Source organism: Sinohyriopsis cumingii, chromosome 6 (assembly GCF_028554795.1).
Source record: "Sinohyriopsis cumingii isolate HCF-2022 chromosome 6, ASM2855479v2, whole genome shotgun sequence".
In the NCBI taxonomy this organism is placed as follows: Eukaryota; Metazoa; Mollusca; class Bivalvia; order Unionida; family Unionidae; genus Sinohyriopsis; species Sinohyriopsis cumingii.
The window spans coordinates 144,776,057-144,790,481 of NC_142966.1; the positions used below are offsets into that span (position 1 = coordinate 144,776,057).

Here is a 14,425-nt window from a genome sequence, read left to right on the forward strand (position 1 = left end):
TTGTTCAGAGTGAAATGAATAGTTTGCATTTTATGGCTATGTGGACAATATTTCGATTTAGAAAATGCAACGAAGAAATACAGTGAAAGGAAACCAACAGGCGAATGATAATGACATGGACCACATCTCTACTGTTCAGTCTCCTTTTGGCATAGGAAACGTGTACCGAATTCTTGTTTATGGCAACGGTACTGAAAAAGTGAATTGGAACTCTGCCACGTTCAAACCTTCGTGACTCTCCGCTCGTACTGGTAAAATCAGGTCACTCGTACAACGAATTTTCTAATTTATGGCAATATGTTTATCTGGGAGGTTTGAAGTACTTTGTCGCTTGAGTACAAATTGAGAGACTCTTGTTGGCTTGTTACTGTATTTTACAGCCTATTCATTAAATCTATAATCTGTAATTTGCATGTCATGTTGAACCATGCTCTAAAATGGTGGAACGTCGCCATTGCGTCGAAGAGTATGAAAGATAGATTGCAATTCGTTGCTATGTAGATCTGACTTGACCATGAGTCCTGAACCATGAACAGCGTGAGCAATAGAGAGCTTTATTGTCACCGTCGTTTCGTTCCAATTATCTTCCATCAATTTAATTTTCATAGCTGGATTACATATGCAAATGTTTATTGCACATCAAGAATGCAAGAGCCCTTCATCGAGTGATGCACTGGTGTCTGGAACAAAACTGATAAACATGATAAACTGGTCTGTATTCCTCAACTATAACTGTTTTTGCATTTTAGAGTAGCCATAGGTTGATTCATGGCAAATTAAGCTCTGATTGCTTCGGTAGTAATGTCGGTCAAGCTGATTGTTCATGGTGATGTTAACCCCAGAGCTGGCGCGAACCATATCTCATGGAAGGGAGTTATTGGTAGACATGGATTTGGCAACTGCAACGGCAATGTACATGTGCTCTTGAGGATGTGCGCAACATGATTTCCTGATCACAAACACCATCTTCTGTCTGCCTAACTGTAATAAAACAACTTGGATGCACACACTGTCTTAGAATTGGCAGCATATCGCCTACATCTTAGCCTTTAGGAATGACAGGTATGATGTCAGCGTGATCAAGGCCATGTGTGGTGCTGACTGCTGGACAGACCACAGGCTACTGATTTCCAAGATGATTCTTAGAATTCAGCCTCCCAGACGTCCACAGGGAATTAAAGTCCCAAAGCGACTCAACGTGCAAGCTGTCTGAAGCTCTGACAAGCCAGCTAGAAACCACAGACTCTGATACCAGCGACGTAGATAAATGCTGGGCGGCCTTCAAACATCTGGTGTATTCTATTGCATCTGAATACATAGGCATCACTGCGCGAAAGTAACAAGACTTGTTCAAATAGAACTGTGTAGAAATACAGTCCCTGCTAGAGGTGAAGCATCGTCTCCATCGTGCATACAACATCGACCCCAAGTCCGCTGAAAAAAATGATGCCTTCAGCAGAGTTTGCCAAACTGTGCAGAAGAAACTGCGCGAGATACAGGACACATGCCTGAGCCGAAAGACTGATGATATCCAGTCCTTTGCCAACAGACAGGACATGAATAATTTCTATAGTGCTCCTCGTGATGTTTATGGCCCAGTAACATCAGGCACAGCCCCACTTTTGAGCTCCGATGGCAGCACTCTCATAACCGAGAAGGAGAATATACTGGATCGCTGGGCAGAATACTTTGATGGTATCCTCAACAGACCCTCTTCCATCAACGATGAAGCGATCAACCGTCTACCCCAGGTGGAAATCGACCATTTCCAACAGTGATCTCCAACAGTGCTGGAAATCATAAGGCCACTGAGCTCCTGTCTAGTGGGAGCAGACTACATCCCAGCTGAGATCTAGAAGTCTGGTGGGTCTAAGGTCGTGGGAGGACTAAAAGATATGTTATGTGGGATGTGGAAGAAGAAGCTCATACCCCAGGAATTTAAAGACGCATCTATCATCCACATTTGCTAACTCAAAGGCAATCGCCAATCCTGCGACAACCATAGAGGAATCTCTCTACTCTGCATCGCTGAAAAGGTCCTCGCCAGGCTACTGCTGAGCAGACTCACAGAACACATTGATCATGGCCTATTGCCAGAAAGTCAGCGTGGCTTCAGAAAGGAGAAAGTCACCATCGACATGATCTTTGCTGACAGGCAGATGCAAGAAAAGTGTCTTGAACAAAATGTCCAGCTATACACCACCTTCGTGGATCTGCCTAAGGCATTCTACACTGTCAGCCGGCAAGGCCTTTGGAAGATCATGGCCAAATGTGGATGTCCAGAAGTCTTCATTGATATGATGAGGCAGTTTCATGATGGCATGCTTGCCAGAGTCCAGGACCAGGGCAACTATTCCAAACCCTTTGCAGTTACGAATGGTGTGAAACAACAATGCGTCTTAGCTCTCTTCAGCCTCATGTTCTCCGCAATGTTGATGGATGATTTCAAGGACAGCGATGTTGGAGTAGGTCTCCAATACCGTCAAGCCAAAACCAAAATCCAAGTTGAGAACATTCACGACCTGCTGGTTGCAGATGATTGTGCCCTCAACTTCAGCACGCAGGCAGGCATGAAACAAAGTATGGACCTTTTCTCCACAGCATGCATCAACTTCGGACTCACCAATTCTACCAGCAAGACAGAGGTTCTGCATCAGCCAGCTCCTGGAGAAGATTACCTGGAACCATCCATCACTGTCAATGGCCAAAAGCTCAAAATTGTAGACAGGTTTACATACCTCGGCAGCACCCTCTCACAGCATAGCATTTGGCAGAGTCCGCTCAAATGTCTGGGATAGGAGAGGCATCAAGCTTGCCACCAAACTAAAATTCTACGTAGCGGTTGTTCTCCCCACCCTCCTCTATGCTTGCGAGACATGGACTGTGTATAGCTGCCATGTCAAAAAACTGAACCATTTCCATATGATCTCCCTGAGAAAAGTACTGAAAATCAAATGGCAGGACAAGGTACCGAACACAGAGGTGCTCACTAAGGCCAACATGACAAGTATCCACACCATGCTGTGCAAGGCACAACTCCGATAGGCTGGCCATGTTGTCCGCATGCCGATAGAACGCTTACCAAAGAAGGTCTTCTATGGAGAGCCACACCAAGGCAAGAGATCTCACGGTGGTCAAAAAAGAGGTACAAGAACACCCTAAAGGCTTCGCTGAAGAACCTAGGCATTGATGCTGACAGCTGGGAGAGTGTCGCTGCTAACCGATCTGCTTGACGTAGTCAAGTCAATAATGGTGCGGCAGACTTTGAGCAGAAAAGACTGGCGGACGCAGCTGAATAACGTGATCTGCGCAAATCTAGGAACAGCAGTTACGCAACTTCCGGTCAGCATCCTGTACATCCATGTCCCTACTGCAAGAGACTCTTCCGGGCCCGGACCGGACTGATCAGCCATCTCCGGACAAACACCCAGTGACTCGATGACATTAAATCATCCTCATCGACACCGATGGACGAACATCTTTAAGATAGAATGAATGTTTGAACTCTAAAAGTTGATCAGAAGCAAACATATGTTAAGATAGACTGTAAGTTTCAGATCTGAGAGTTGACTAGAGAAAGACAGAACACTTGATTACCTTTTGATTAAGAATGTCACAAGCTGGATGGAGAAATATTTTACCTATGATAAATAAGACGATACAGTCTTCGGAATACCATTTTATTTAATGCGGTATAAATATAAATATGTGGGAGTTACCTGCGCAACTAATATTTTACTAAATGAAACACCATAAAGTAGAAAGACTTTATAAGTTTGAATTTCATTCAAAGTATATTTCATGGAATGTGAAGCTGCTTTTCCTTAATTATAAGTGGACTTATAATTTCTTCGAAACTTCTAATCAACTATTTCTTATGATGAAAGTGTTGGTTCTTCCGAAAATGATGTTTCATAATATAATTCAGGAATTCCCTTGATATGCTTCTAAATCGGATTTTGTTACTGCTAATATCAATAGTTTTCATATACAATGTTCTGCCTTTAAAAGATTAAAGTATATCGTATAAAATATTGAACGTAAGAGAATAAAAACCTGTTCATTTTCCCATCTTGAAATAGTATACCTATGTTTATGTTACGTGTTATACCGTTAAAAATTTCAGCCTACCGAAATAGACATTCCTGACGAGTAGAATGAACGAAATTGGTTTGTGAAGTTTGTATAGTTCAATGGATCCGTTTGCATACATCAGTGTCTTGCAGTTTTTATCTGGATTACTATATCACTAGAGTGATATTTCTATAATCTCTGGGGCTACCGTTATTAGTATTGCCTAATAATGTAATTGTATTCATCTGCGTAAAACTTGTATTATAGACTCTAATACACACGTTCTCTATTCTAGTCGATGCCTTTATTTCATGGCGTTGTTTGGATTAGAGGGCGATTTGTGTGTATGCTTAGGGCACTTTTTGGTTACAATTGATTAATACTCACTAGAAATTTCAATATCAGAATAAACACTATGCCTGCAGGAAGACTTCTTGTTTCCCCCAAATAACAGATTATTTTGAGTTGGGTAATTTTCAAAACTATAAAAGGAGACCAGTTGAGTCGCGATGATTGTTTTAATGTATTTAATTTTCGGTCGAGCTGTGTACATCTGAAAGCAAAGTCCACTCCTCTATCGATAAGGTCATTTTGTTTTGGTTACCGATTTTTAAGTTGTATTGGACAAATTAGGATTATTTTCATCCTCATTATCGGATAACATTATCTTGTTAGGTGTCTTCATCACATGTACATAAATGATTTCATTGATCTTTGAGACTTCGTCTTCCTATTGATTTTCTGAGCGGGATAGCAAGGTTTCTCTGGTGTACGTATTTTACAGTATGTTAATCTTGTTTATTACCTTTCAGAATTTGTTGTTTTATTTGCATTACTACTTTCAAATTTAGGCCTTTGGAGTTGCTTCTGCTATTGGTACATCTTCGTCTAATGGGAATATCCGAATTAGTTCCCAGTTTTAAAACTCTAAAATGGCAACTACGTCATTTACATGACAGGGATACAAAGGGAACTTATTCGACTCTAAAAAAGAGAGTCTGAACAGATGGGTCAGGTTTAGTTGAGCGAACTACCATGCTTCTAAGCAGTGGCTATGATGTAATGATAGTGAATACGATTTGCGCATTGTCTCTATCACTTTGCAAAACTATATCACGTGTCATGATGATATTGCCAAAACTTTGTAGCCTTTTAGTTTCTTGCCCCGTAGGCTAATTAGGATTCGATTTCCAAACTTGTTTTACAGTTATTGCAGAGTATATATTGGGTGATGGGTAATATATACAACTAATATTCACCGCGTTTAGCCGACATAACTCAATATTCAAGAAACTTGTGGTCTGCATTATGCTTTTTAAATTACATATTGAGTGAATATTAAAGGATCATATTTGTTGATCTGTTACCGGACAGGAGACATTGATTTGTTCTTTTATCATGTATTTGGCGTCAATTATGCGACAATATTCTTTTAAACTGCAGTCTAATAATGCAATTTCAGTATCTCATACGCAGTTCAAACAGTTCAGCCTATTATGAAACTGCAGATAAAATTGTTGTCGTTGTTGGATGCTTCTTACATATGGATTTTGGGACATTGCATGATCTTCAAATACACTTTGAAAATCTATCAATATCAGGATAGAAAAGGTTTATTCAGATGTTTTCGAAGACCACCTAAGACAATGTTGGGCACATCCAGCTCATAAATACTTATATATGTTAGATGATAACTACTTTACATAATGAATATGAAACATACTGCTGAATGCTATTGTATTTTAAAGAAAACTAGATGCCAAGGACGCGGTGATGACTACCAAAACGGTTCGAATATGCGTGAGAATGTTTGGGAGAGAGAGAAATTGAATTTTGTTGAATAGAGACACTATCATGATAGAAACAACTATTTGATTTTTTTGAACAATGCAATTTATTGTTGTCGAAGATATTAATTCCAGCATTACAATATTCCAAAGAGAGGTGCCTTATTTTTGTCGATTCTGGCCCAGCCTTCATTTATGGATGTTCTTCTTAATATCTGTAAAATACGAAAGAAGAATCAAGTGAATATGTCCTGGATATATTGGTAAAAGCAAAACATTATGTTTATGCTAATAATTATATGAAGGGAGAAAGGCGATAATGTGAGTACTTCGAATTGTAGGATTTAGATGTACAATGAGTATGAGGAGATTGTGGTGGAGAACTTAATATTGAAGAAGCACTGTATCTTAATTCTCTAATATATAACTGCCTAAGATGGAGAGTACAAATTCTTACTTGATAGGGTGTTTAATGTGAGGGAATCGACCCCAAGAACCGAATCCTCCCCAAGGCCCGAAATATCCACCATATCCACCGCTGTATCCCCAGGGAATTACACCACTGTATCCACCATATCCGCCATAACCTCCAATTCCACTGTAGCCGCCGTAACCTTTTTTCGGGATGGCTGCGATGGCACAAACCATGCAAGCAAGAAGAACTAGTACAGCCTTCATTTTCGTCTGCACAACAAAATAAATAGCACAGAAGATAATCATAATTAGGGATATGAACAACGAAGAACGTGTAATAACGAATAAATATTAATTTTGAAGTACAGAACAATCTATATTCCTTAAAAGCAAACCTAAATTTGTGCAACGCAGTAAAATCACATGGCCCACGTACGTCTCTCATCCACCCCGTACCTCTTAATTATATTTTATATTATGACATTGATTGTCATAGGTCTTTTAGGTAGTGCATGTGTTTGTTATGACAGATTATTCAATTGATTTTGCACCTACACAATGAATATATTTAGAAAATCTGATATGCATAACATTAATAAATATGGAGGTAATATTTCCGTTGCCACAATATAAATATAGTCATTTGAAACATGTCATTTTAGCATATCCAAATGCCCAAGTTAAATATTGTGAATACGTCAGATTTTGAATTTGTGATCTTGTGAAGTTTGTTTGACATACAGGGCACGGATTTCATTAATATTGTTTTCCCAGAGTCCGCTTAGGAAACGTGGTGACGGGGACACAACTGATCATTTTTGAATAAAATACGCTATAGAGGCGATTAGAAAATTAAAATAAATCGGTATGGCTATCGATTTTTTGATTCCATTTTTGGACAAGGAACCTATTTTAAAATATGGGGATGCAAGAGAGTTTTCATTTTTCACATATACGAAAACTCATGTAATGATGTAATCATTCATGTGAGCACATAACAAAATAATACAGTTGTTTAGAAAGTAAACTTACTGGAGTATATTGATCAGTATTAATTTGTATGTTTTTATCATGAACATTAATTAACATGCAGAATAAAATTACTTACCTGTAAGTGTGGTAGCAAGGCACTGAAGCTCTAAATGAAGAAGTCTCCGGATTTGCAGCCGCTGTGATGGTTTGTTTAATCGATGGTCAATTTATATCTATACTCCGGGTTTTTTCATCCACGATGTCAGAATTAATTGTGCATGATGAATGATTGAGAAGGAATTAAAGATGTAAATTAATGCTAATGCGCTATTGCAAAATTGTCCATTTTGTAAACTGATCAAACATTTTGAAAGATGATAAATTGGAGAATTCAAATTGTGTCTGTCTTCCGAGTAATAATTTCTAAAACATATAAAAGGATAGGAAGATGTAGAAAAATACGTTGGTACAGTCCCAAATTTTATCTATATAACTTCATGATATGGTTACTAATTTCCATACAGAGTCACCATGGCTTTATTTGTTACGTATACTTTTTCATATTATCTCTTCCCTTTCTAATATTTGTATGTTATTCATGTCTATATTTTGTACTTGACATTGTCCAAAACCAAAATTATAGCCTTCCTAACTAGTCTCTATGATTGTGGTTCGAATAGTCAGTTCCTTATAAAATTAAACATTTGTCCTACAATTTGGGTTGAAAGATACAGTCTTGACTTTGACCTTAGAATCTACTAGAATGAAAAATTCTATTAAGTGGCAGAGTATTATAAGAAAATAGTAATCGGAACCTAGATTAAAGAGAGGCGCATACAAACTGGTTTATGTAAAAATGACTCATTCTTTCCTTAACATATAAAGCAGAATTATTCTTTCTGTTGTTTTCAGTTTTTGATTTGGTTGGATTAATTTATTTGTATTATTATTTACTGGAAATTCAATGTGCTCGTCAATAATATTCTTGTTTTAGGACATTGATTTATAATTATGGTGAATTCAGACTTGGAGATTTTGGATTATTTTATTAGGACACATTATAAAACTCTCAGGACATCGCCACACTCCAAGACATTGACATATTAGTACGTTTGAGATTACATGTACATCAGCATATTCCATATTGGAACCTATTCGGAATACAACTGGAATTGTATTGGGACTTCATATATGTGAACTTGTGATAAAAAGTTAAGGACTATTTGGGATTTAATTCACAATTCGGTTTTCAATTTTCCCTTCGTATTCTAGGCAAATAAATTATTTGATGAATTAAACAAACGTTGTTAGTTTTCGTTCTTATCTGTTACTTATTTTAATATCGTCGAGTCCTACTAGATAATGGGTTCTCTTCCCTGATACAATTTTCTCTAAATATATCAGAAAACGTTACTTCGAAAGTTTCGAAGTCGCAGTAATTTTAATTTCACATAAAAATGAAATCAAAAGGTCTTCAGAGTGTTATTTAAAGTAGAGAACTTTATTATATATCCTACCCAGAATGAGTTAAAGTTGTTGAAAAAGGACGGATTGCTCCAGTTTGCCATAGAATATGATTACTTTGATGGGATACTTAGGAAGACTTGGAGATCATTTGAGATACCCACTTATGACAAGTGGTCAATGAGCTGGCACGTTATTGTATCTAAGTCATATGTACTCAGGGAATTCTTAGTCTAGTCCATGAAATTCCTTTGGCTCGTCATTTTCGGGTGCATACGACTTTTAACAAGATATTGAATCATTTTTATTAGTGGAAAATTAAATGTAATATTTGAAATTAACTTAGATATTGTCACAGTTGTCAAAAGATAGGAAAACTCAGAAGATACCCAAGGCTCACTTGCAATCTATTCCTGCATTTGACGAACCATTTATTAAAATTGTGGTAGATTGTGTCGTTCCCTTACCTAAGACAAAGTCAGGGACCAATATTTGACGACGATCATATTTGCGTTAACGAACGTCCCGGAGTCAATTCTTTTAAGAATATTAAAACTAAAACTTTAGGAAAACTTCAGTTAAAGATTTTCTTTTTTTGCTCACAATTTGGCCTTTCTAAATCCGTTCGCACTGATCAGGGATGAAACTTTATATCTGGAGTTTTCACAGTAATGCAGGTATTAGGCATGTATGAATTCATGACTTCTTCTTATTACTCTGAAAGCCAAAGGGTTTAGAAAGATTTAATCAAAGGTTGAAGCTATGATTCTGCGATATTGTTTTGATACCGGAAAAGACTGGGACGAAGATTTTTATTTATTGCAATCAGTTCAAGAGTTGTTAGAATTTAGACCTTGCGAATTAGTTCTTGGACATACTGTTCGTGGATAATTGAAGTTATTAAAGGAGATGCTTTTTTTCAACAGAACTTTAACAATTAATCTTCATGCCTATGTTAGTGATTTCAATGAGAAGGTGTCAAAGGCTTGTGAAGTTACAAGAGCTAATCTTCACTATACTGGGTTGAAAATGAAATTAAGGTATGACCAAGATACAAAGAAAGGAGTTTTCATCCTGGTATTAGAATTCTAGATCTCCTGCCCATACCTCAAAATCTTCTTCGGGCTCTACGTAACTAAATTAAATTCTATCAAGAACCCTCCAGAGTATGTTGATAACGAAATATATGTTAATCACGTAGTTAATTTAGTTGTGCATGTGAGGATTTAAGTGATGGAATGAAATTTGACTGCAGTGACCTTGGTGTAAACAATCTTCTTATGTGGATCAGAAACTTTCACATCCACCACTTCAAGAAAAGAGTGAACTCAAACAGCTATTATTTGAATATGAACAACAAATGTTTGCACACCAACACGTACAATTGTACGAAGACTTTGACATTGGAGATTGTACACTTGTTCAACAGCATCCATACAGAACGAATCCACTCATACAGGAATGTTTGAAGAAAGAAATTGAAAATAAACGACATTAGATATAGACATACCCATCGATGAAGAAATTTAATGTAAAGTTAAATTAGAGGCTTTCAATGATCGCTCACGTTCATTAGAATTCAACCAAACAAAAGAGATATAAGTGAGAAAAGTAACGACGAGGAAAATCAGAAATGCATACCAGCCATTTACGGCACATGATATGTCCACCGAAACTCCAAATTTACAGCAACGGATAAAAACGAATTTTGCAGGTTTGATAATATTTAATATCACGGTTACATGCTTCTCGCGTTTTGGTTAAATAACATGTACATAATAGACAGTATAGATTTTATAAAATGAAAGTTACAAATTACATCAGGTCGCCAACAAAGAAACTAATCTAACTATGCAAACATCGAGGATTTTGTTTTCCTACTGCTGTGTGGAACTGATGCCATAAATGGGAACCAGATTTACTTAGGGTCTAATAATACCAGCACTAATGGAACAGAGAATAACAATATTTCGAATTAAGGTGGTTATAATACTTTTTGTTCGGTAATACGATTTATGGCAAAGAATACTATAACTTATTAATGTCATCATTTTACAAAACAGTGATGAAAGGTCTACCACCATTTAATATATTCACATGGATTGCTGTAGGCAAATACAGTAATTTGCATATTTTAGAACAATTCTTGAGGTGTTTGTAAAAACGAATCTAATTAATCTATTGTCAATATTTTGATACAGTGTGGCAAATTAGAAATGAAATGTTCATTTAACCTTGGATGTAATTTTAATAAAGTACACTGTTTTATGCGTGGGTTTCGATAGTGCATAGTCACAGAGTGAGTCATTATTCGTCACTTTCCTGGCTCCTTATGTGATAATGGATCAGCTGTGCAAAGAAACAATCAATAACTATCTTCTATCATCTAATGATTTTGGAGGAAGCGACTGAATGACGCAAGTGGACATTTCCAGAGAGGTATATAGCTACCTCTGCTTTATCTCAGACATGTTTTCTCGATTATATCTATTTAAAAAGATTGAAATGCAGATATATTGCAGATATTTTAATGTACATTGCAGATAATATAAATGATAATAACATTAACATTTTGTACATTTCGATACATAAATACAAAGATAAATACATACATTCATACATACATACGTTCGTACGTACATACATTCATACCTACATTTACATACATTCATACATACATACATACAAATACATGAGGACATTCATACATACATACATACATACATACATACATACATACATACATACATACATACTTGCATACACACACATACATACATATATACATACATACATAAATAGATACATACATAGATACAGACATACATACATGCGTGTGTACATACATGCATATATACATTGATACATACATATATACATACATGCGTGTGTACATACATATATACATTGATACATACATACATCCACTTATGTTCGTTCGTATGTGCGCACTTGCATGCATTTTCACATGCATATATATATATATATATATATATATATATATATATATATATATATATACATTCATAGATACTTACATACTTATATACTCGATTAAATAGATACATACATACATAAATAGATACATACATACAAACATACATGCATACATAGATACATAAATGCATACATGCATACATATACAAGCACACATTCATGCATACATACATACGTACTATATATATACATACATGCATACATAGATACATACATACATACACACACACACATACATACATACATACATACATACATACATACCTACATAGATACATACATACATACATTCATATATAGATACATACATACTTATATACATACATTCATGCATACATGGATGCATGGATACATCCATACGTATATACATGAATAGATACATACATACATTCATGAATACATCCACTTATGTTCGTTCGTACGGGCGCACTTGGATGCATTTGTACGTACATATATATATATATAGATATATATATATATATATATATATATATATATATATATATATATATATATATATATATATATATGTATATATATATATATATATAGATACATACATACATACTTACATACTTATATACATGCCTTCATACATACATACATACATACATAGAAACATACATACATACATACATACATACATACATACATACATAATACGTACATACATACATATATACATATATCCATACATACATACTTACATACATACATAGATACATACACAGATACATGCATAGATGAATAGATACATACATACATACATACATAGATACATACATACATACATACATACATACATGCATACATACATATATATGCTGAATATAAAAAGGCGAAAAGAAAATGCAGAAACGAATTAAACATTGGAGAAGACAAGTACGAAGAGGAACAATTGAATGAGCTGGTAAATGCTGCAGAATTGGTTGTAGGGAAATTCTAAAGGATAGTAGGACTTTTGAAAGAGAGATAGAGACAATATATTTCTGAAGTAAAAGTGGAAGGAGAAATAATATGGGACCCTGATGTGATTCGTGACGCATGACGCCACAATTTTAAAATGTTAGGTACTGAAATACCAGAGATTCATTTTAACGAATCGTGTGCAGCTGAAATTAGAAACACACTGAATAATATTGTGGATTCAAATATTGATGACGGAGCAGATAAGGTTATGTGTGCAACCATATTACAGAAAGACATTGAAGAGGCTGTAAGAGAGCTGAAGAAAAATAAATCATGTGGACATGATAAAATATATGCAGAGCATTTAATTTTTGCCTGTCAATCGATTAGTTCTATTTTGTGCAAAGTGTACAATATCCTAATTTCCTTGGAAACGTATCCTGACTACTTCAAAACTGTAAATGTTATACCTATCTTTAAAGGTGGGAGAAAGACAGGTTAGATATGAATAACTGTAGAGATATCTCAATCGTTCCCGTTTTTGAAGAAGTATTTGAAAAAATATTGTTGAAAAGGACTAATTCTTTTTAGTGAAACGATCACCCATTACAACAGGGATTTGGAAGCGAATGCAGTGTCATTACTGCAGCCTTTATGATAAAAGACTGAATTTCCCATTATTTAGAAGGTCAATCAAAAGGTTATGCTGCATTCCTGGACAATGTGAAGGCCTTTAATACGATATGGCATGATGGCCTCTTTTACAAGCTATTCTATCTCGGAGTTAAAGGAAAACTGTGGAGATTGATTAGAAATTCTTTTCGAGAAGTTAGGGCCCTTGTTCGGCTCAACGGGCGTCATTCAAAACCATACTCAGTCAATCAAGGGGTAGGACAAGGACGAACGCTATTCTTAGTCATGATAAATAACCTAATATCCTTGCTGGAGTCAACAAGGTCTGGAATACAAGTTGGTACCTTAAGTATCCCCTGTGTTTTACTAGCGGATGACACGTCCTTGCAATCTTCATCATTTAATGGTATGTGTGTTTTACTTCGCAACCTCCATGACTATACATCGAAGTGGAGACTCCGGTACAATGCTGATAAAAGCAATATTGTCATATTTTCGAAGACAAAAATCATACAAAAATCTATGTTCATGCTCGGAGATTAAAGGATTCCTATAGTTTCTTCTAGAACCTATGCTGGGGTTACTCTCTCCACAGATCTTTCTAATACTGCTGCAGTGAAAAATGCTTGTGATCAAGGAAGATCAGTATTTTATTCCCTTGTTGGGACTGGCATTGGAAAGGATGGAATGAATCCAATTAATAGTGCTAAAATATGGTCAAAATAGTACTAACTGCAATGACATATGGATGCAAATTATGGTCCAACTTGAGCCAGTCACTGGTGTGTGATCTAGAAGTATGTCAAAGAAAAGCTGCAAGAAGAATTATAGGTCTTAATCAGCGCTCTTCTACAGAAACAACAATTAGCAGTCTTGGACTGTAGTCAGTTGAGGGATATGTAGATAAAATCAAATTAGGTTTCTTCAATACAATCTGCAGAGCTAATAGTTCATTAGCATGGAAAATTATATTCAACAGAAGAATTCTTGACTGCCTGATACACTAGATCGAGAGCGTTGGTTTTGTTAAAGATATATATCGTGTTATTTTGAAATACCAGCTTGGTGGTTTTTTTTCCACCTATACGTGAACACCCTATATTCTGTCCCGAAACCAGTCTGGAGGAGGAATATTGAAACAGCAGTTCACTGCTGCGAAGAATCATTGTGGAGAT

At 36.0% G+C, this 14,425-nt stretch overlaps 1 long non-coding RNA gene across 1 annotated transcript; it reads right to left on the minus strand.

Moving 5' to 3' along the window:
* Window positions 1–5,944: 5,944 nt before the first annotated feature.
* On the minus strand, window positions 5,945–7,455 carry LOC149798184 (uncharacterized). The gene is made up of 3 exons (XR_016421598.1): window positions 7,384–7,455; window positions 6,319–6,545; window positions 5,945–6,076 (listed from the first exon to the last, which is right to left on the minus strand). It is a non-coding gene; the product is annotated as an uncharacterized LOC149798184 (long non-coding RNA).
* Between the last annotated feature and the right edge of the window lie 6,970 nt (window positions 7,456–14,425).